Source organism: Protomyctophum parallelum (assembly GCF_964188405.1).
Source record: "Protomyctophum parallelum genome assembly, chromosome: 4".
In the NCBI taxonomy this organism is placed as follows: Eukaryota; Metazoa; Chordata; class Actinopteri; order Myctophiformes; family Myctophidae; genus Protomyctophum; species Protomyctophum parallelum.
In genome coordinates, this window is record NC_139700.1 from 22,159,391 (window position 1) to 22,166,392 (window position 7,002).

At 46.5% G+C, this 7,002-nt stretch overlaps 1 protein-coding gene across 2 annotated transcripts in view; it reads right to left on the bottom strand.

Annotated features, from left to right (window-relative positions):
* LOC310857937 (genetic suppressor element 1-like) overlaps positions 1–4,631 on the bottom strand; it is a 47,950-nt gene extending 43,319 nt beyond the window's left edge. For both annotated transcript variants that reach the window (XM_083763962.1, XM_083763964.1), the window contains exon 1: positions 4,461–4,631. The gene's annotated coding sequence lies outside the window, so the exon portion shown is untranslated. The remainder of the gene's footprint in view (positions 1–4,460) is intronic.
* Positions 4,632–7,002: the final 2,371 nt, after the last annotated feature.

Sequence of the window (7,002 nt, forward strand, 5' to 3'; positions counted from 1 at the left end):
TCTCCCCCTGCCCCCTCTACCCTCCTCTTCTCCTCCTGCCCCTCTACCCTCCTCTTCTCCCTGTGCCCCTCTACCCTCCTCTTCTCCCTGTGCCCCCTCTACCCTCCTCTTCTCCTCCTGCCCCCTCTACCCTCCTCTTCTCCCTGTGCCCCCTCTACCCTCCTCTTCTCAGACTTTACTGTAAACAACGGGCAGCATTGGAATCAACAAAAACATTGGTCTGTCGCACTTTGACCTCAAACAGGCAGTGAGTAGCTTCCCTCCTCTGGATTTCGAGTGCATTTTTTGAGGAGCATCTTATCAGAAAGAGGAAGGCGAGAAATTGTGTCTGTTTAGTGTGTGGTAATGTCTCCATCGACACACTTCTTCCTTCTTTTGCCTTGGCTTATACGACGGTTTCCTTTAATAATGTTGCATCATCAGTGGGCTTTGTCTGTAATTTTCTGTGTCACACTGTTTGCCTAATCAACTGTTAATGTCAGCTTTATTTGCTGATATCGATATATATTGATCGATAACAGCAAATATCGGCCGATACCAATTATGTGGCCGATACATCGGTGCATCCCTACTTGAGAGGTAAGAAATGGACCATTAAACAAAAATCAGACCCGTCTGAAGTGAGTGGTGCTGTACTGTTCTTGACTGTACTCGTACATACTATATTGTTATTGTACGCCTCCCTGGCCTTTGTGTGTGTGTGTGTGTGTGTGTGTGTGTGTGTGTGTGTGTGTGTGTGTGTGTGTGTGTGTGTGTGTGTGTGTGTGTGTGTGTGTGTCAACAGTGCCATCCAGTGGTATTAGCGAGGTGTTTCATGTGCTTGGGCGCGTACACAATAACATACTGTACATACTGTAGGGACACACATAGTTACGAGGCACCACTCAAACATCCTGAACTCTACGTGTAAAGATGTTTAGTCTCTAAATTAAATGAACAGGATTTGTAGGTGTGCTCTGTTCTCTTTCTCTCTCTCCATTTCTGTCTCGCTGTCCTTGCTGTGTCTCTATTTAAATTATCTCTCTATTATTTTTGAGTGGTGCAGCCACTCCAAGGAACAGCAATGTCCGTCTCTCCCTATGTCTGTATGTGTCTGTATGTTTAGGGTACCAATAGGTGATAAAGTGGAGCTGTTGCGCTAGAAACAGAGAGTGTTGTTGTTTGGGAAGCTGAGAGTGGGAAATTGAGAGCCGACAACCAATAGTCAGGACTGGATTAAGGTTGGTGAGGGGTGCGTTAAAACGACCGGATTAAGGTTGGTGAGGGGTGCGTTAAAACGACCAGATTAAGGTTGGTGAGGGTGCGTTAAAACGACCAGATTAAGGTTGGTGAGGGGTGCGTTAAAACGACCAGATTAAGGTTGGTGAGGGTGTGTTAAAACGACCGGATTAAGGTTGGTGAGGGTGTGTTAAAACGACCAGATTAAGGTTGGTGAGGGTGCGTTAAAACGACCAGATTAAGGTTGGTGAGGGTGCGTTAAAACGACCGGATTAAGGTTGGTGAGGGTGCGTTAAAACGACCAGATTAAGGTTGGTGAGGGGTGCGTTAAAACGACCAGATTAAGGTTGGTGAGGGTGTGTTAAAACGACCGGATTAAGGTTGGTGAGGGTGCGTTAAAACGACCAGATTAAGGTTGGTGAGGGTGCGTTAAAACGACCAGATTAAGGTTGGTGAGGGTGTGTTAAAACGACCAGATTAAGGTTGGTGAGGGTGCGTTAAAACGACCAGATTAAGGTTGGTGAGGGTGCGTTAAAACGACCGGATTAAGGTTGGTGAGGGTGCGTTAAAATGACCAGATTAAGGTTGGTGAGGGTGCGTTAAAACGACCAGATTAAGGTTGGTGAGGGTGCGTTAAAACGACCAGATTAAGTTTGGTGAGGGTGCGTTAAAACGACCAGATTAAGGTTGGTGAGGGGTGCGTTAAAACGGCCAGATTAAGGTTGGTGAGGGTGTGTTAAAACGACCAGATTAAGGTTGGTGAGGGTGCGTTAAAACGACCAGATTAAGGTTGGTGAGGGGTGCGTTAAAACGGCCAGATTAAGGTTGGTGAGGGGTGCGTTAAAACGACCAGATTAAGGTTGGTGAGGGTGCGTTAAAACGGCCAGATTAAGGTTGGTGAGGGTGCGTTAAAACGGCCAGATTAAGGTTGGTGAGGGGTGCGTTAAAGGTTGGGAGAGGGTTACGGTTAGGTTTAGGTGTGCTGCCCCATGGGAGTTTAGGCTTAGGGTGAGGGTATGAGATATCGGACCAATGGTATGTCTAACCTAGTCCTGAGGGTGTATGAATGGATGTTGGGTTCAATTTGCACTGTTATCTAAGTAAAGGTAGATTCATATGAGACAGACAGTCGGCAGACACAGGGTCAGTGTTTCTGCTCACCAGGTGCCAACGCCAGACCACAACCCTCTGAACAAACATGACACGAGGGGAGAGATCACACACACACACACACACACACACACACACACACACACACACTATGGTAGGTGCAACACACAAATACAAATGCACACACCACACATACTCCCAGGCCTCCAAGAGGCAGGTGTTGGATAAGTATACAGTACAGGCAATTCTATTCAAAAGGACCATTCAACTATTTAAACAACGGCACAATTAGCATTAAAGCATGCATGCAATGTAGACATGTTCAGAACACTCAAAATTGAGGTCCGGGGCTAGGCTAGGCTAAACTAAACTACCGCTCGCTCGATCCATTGAGTTATAATTATACTTCCGGCAGTCTTCCGGGTGCTTCAAAACGCCACTGAGCAACTTCCACTGAAATGAATAGCAGGGGGTGTTTGTGTAATCACAAACATTGAAGACGAAGTTGAGGACGCAGATTCTCATTAGCCTATTAGTTTGCATTGCACAGTGCGCTCAGTGCGCTATTTCCGAATGCGCCCATAAGAAAGGCTAGATGGCTCAATGGAGAGCGAGTCAAGCGACGTCACTACGTGGCGGCCATCTTACTTCGGGCCTGTGTCTATGGGGCATGTACTTTTTAAATAACTATAACTTACTTACTTAAAGGACACTTCACCACTTTTCAACCTATATTCATATAATAGGTCCTCACTAATACTGAACTGATCACAGCCCACAGTAGAAAAAAATTGCGATGATTATTTGTGAGGACCTACTATATGAAGATAGGTTGAAAAGTGGTGAAGTGGTCCTTTAAGAACTGGTGGGCGTGTCTACATTAAAACAACATTTTAACAAATACTGTACACTTTTTTTAAAACGCTTCCTCCTTATATATAATAATAATACCTGAAGATCATGTTTTAGGGTGGGATAAAAATCACGGCACTCCAACTTTAAAGAAATATTTCAGACACTATATAAGCCGCATCAGTAGAGATACCGGAGTCAATCTACAGAGGCGCCTGGCTTTAGTGTCCATATGAGCCGCAGGTAATTAAAGAGATTGGAGGTTTACTCAGTAACCCCTGCTGAGCAGGTGGTCTACGGCAGGTCAGCTGCAGCACATGGCACCCGGAACTGTGTGTGTGTGTGTGTGTGTGTGTGTGTGTGTGTGTGTGTGTGTGTGTGTGTGTGTGTGTGTGTGTGTGTGTGTGTGTGTGTGTGTGTGTGTGTGTGTGTGTGTGTGTGCGTGTGCGTGTGCGTGTGTGTGTTGAACCCCACCTGCGGGTTGTGTACACACAAGCGTGATCCGCTTCACTGCTGCTAATGCGCCCAGCGGCATCTCTCAAACAATGCTGTCTACATTATTACTGTTAAAGGTCTTGAATAAAGCCTCACTCAGCTAAGCTGTTTCACAAACATTTTTTTTAATGTCAAGGGCCCCTTAATTGATATCTATTTGGCCGCGGACCCCCGTTTGAAAATTGTTTATGCTAGAGGGAGCCGAGGGACCCCCCCACCCCAATAGCTCCCATCGCAGAATTCGCAGTCTCATACAAAAATGGTCTAAATCGTGTCGAAGTCGCCTTCCATCATGTGTTAACTTTACAAGGAGCTTAATACAATTAATTTTAATCTAATGTTTGAAGAGTGACTAGTTTTACGGGTAGGCTTTACAACAACATGAAACCACAAGCTTCTGAACTTCTGATGAGCGACAAAGTGAAAGTGTATACTGTCTCCGTCTCTGGACACGAAGAACCAGTTTTTGACAGTCCAACTTTGACTCAATCACGCTGCGCAACTCATACTTTGGGCTGTTTTGTTGTCTAGTTAGATGAGAGTAGTAGGCCTATTAGTAGCCTAAATGTAACTTAATAAAAGGAAACCGACGAGGCGGGGGAAACACTCAACAACACTCAACAACAACAACACCACGCAGCTGCATGGGATGCTAAGAACAGTTGTAGGCTGATAGGGCTGCCTGCAAATGTTCGACGTCAAACCAAACTCACCGGCGGGAGCTATAGGTAACCACCATTTTATTCTAAAAAGAGAATAAATAGGCCTATACAAGGACAGCTTACCGTGTTGTCAAAGAAACGGGTATCCTGGTGAATTCTGTGCATCAGTGCATGACTGCATGTGTATCCGTAAATTATATGGAAAAATAATATCTAGCCACAGCACTGACCGACGGACGAGGAGGATGCATGCATAGGGCAAGGACAACACGTTTACTGTCCTCAGAGAGAGGGAGAGAGAGAGAGAGAGAGAGGGGTGGGGGGAGGAGGAGGGAGGGAGGAGGTTGGGCGAGAGAGAGGGAGAGAGAGAGAGGTGGGGGAGGAGGGAGGGAGGGAAGGAGTGGGGAGAGAAGAGGTTGGGCGAGAGAGAGGTGGGGGGAGGAGGGAGGGGGAGAGAGGTTGGGCGAGAGAGAGAGAGAGATAGAGGGGTGGGGGGAGGAGGGAGGGGGAGAGAGGAGGTTGGGCAAGAGAGAGAGAGAGAGAGAGAGAGGTGGGGGAGGAGGGAGGGGGGGGAGAGAGAGAGAGAGAGAGAGAGAGAGAGGGAGGGACGAGGGGGTGGGAGTTGAGCACCTGCTCTGACACTCCCTGGAGGGTGCATGGCCCCAGACTGATCCCAGTGAGCAGTGTGTGTGCACAACTAAAATGCACTACAAAGAGCAGAGAATGATGCTGTATGTATGGAGGTGCAATCCTACACAACAACATCCTGAATCTTATCCAGTCCATGTGGTTTCATTTGATAAATCATAGGATTGTGAGATATCACATTTAGTCTTTTATTTATTTATTATATTATATTATATTATATTATATTATATTATATTATATTATATTATATTATATTATATTATATTATATTATATTATATTATATTATATTATATTATATTATTATGGGTCAAAAACACAGAAAATCAAAAGCAGCTGTTTTTTAAACCACAGTGTGGCGTGCACTGTATATACTTGTATATGATTGCGTCTTAAATCCCACACATCTGCTTCAGCTTCAGTATGATCCATTCTGTCGTGTGTGTGAAATGAACGTGTCCACGAGACTGCTTAACATCCATAACGCCTGCCTCATTTAGCCTAATATTTCAACGTTTCCCATGGGTCTCTCTCGCCCTCTTACTTTCTTTCTCTCTCTCTCACACACGCACGCACGCACACATGCACGCACGCACGCACACACACTCTCTCTCTCTCTCTCTCTCTCTCTCCATCAACGACCAAGCAGCTGCTCCGCTATTTAACAGCTGTTTTGCATAGATTTTGTGGCTCATGAGTGACTGCTGATTTTCTTTAATGTATTTTGTTTTTACATTATCGAGAGAGAGAGAGAGAGAGAGAGAGAGACAGAGAGAGAGAGAGAGACAGAGACAAACAAAGACGCAGAAACAGATAGAGAGACGGAAACAGAGACAGTACACTGCGGCTACACACAGCTTTCTTCTCTCGCTCTGAATGAATGAATGAATGAATGAAGAGACCTTCTTCAAATCTCTCCTCCAGATCCACAACGTACTGAAAGACACGAACATGAGCATGCTTTACACACGCACCAACACACAAACCTTCGCGCACACGTACACTACAGACATGCACAGACACCTCAGCATGTAGGCCACACATGCGCACATACAATAATTCAAAAACACACACACACTCATTCACATATAAATTCACACCAATACACACACAAGCACACACTACTACGAGCACGCTTGCACATACACACACACACACACACACACACACACACACACACGCACGCACGCACACTTGCATGCACGCTTGCACACACACACACACACATACACGCACAAACACGCACGCACACACACACACACACACACACACACACACACACACACAGCTTTAGTGGCCTCCCACTTTTCTCTCTATGGAAACAAGTATTGAAGGAGGGAATGAGAGACAGAATAAAGAATCTCTGTAATCTCCAAATCCCCCTCAACTACATAGAGAGTCTTCCCTGCCTGCCTGCCTGCCTGCCTGCCTGCCTGCCTGCCTGCCTGCCTGCCTGCCTGCCTGCCTGCCTGCCTGTGTGTGTGTGTGTGTGTGTGTGTGTGTGTGTGTGTGTGTGTGTGTGTGTGTGTGTGTGTGTGTGTGTGTGTTGTGTGTGTGTGTGTGTGTGTGTGTGTGTGTGTGTGTGTGTGTGTGTGTGTGTGTGTGTGTGTGTGTGTGTGTGTGTGTGTCTGCAGAGACCAGTATAGCTTGACATGATTTATGGTTTGGCTGTGCAGTGCAGGCAGACACACTCAGTTTTCTCTGAGGTGGGAGGCTAACCTTCCCCATCCTATATGACCTATACACTCTGCGTGCGTGTGTGTGTGCGTGCGTGCATACCTGACTGTTCAGTGTGTGTGTGTGCGTGTGTGTGTGTGGGAGGGGGTGTGCGTGCACGTGCGCGCGTGTGCGTGCGTGCATGCATGTGTTCAGAGTGCAGTGTGTATGTGTCTTCCATGGCGTGTGGCATGGTGTATTAAGCAGCGTGTAAAGAGGCCAAGCACTGAGGCCATTATGAACTGTGGTGGTAATAGCTCCAGGAACCTCACAGCCTCTGGAGACCTGCTCATTAGCCTATT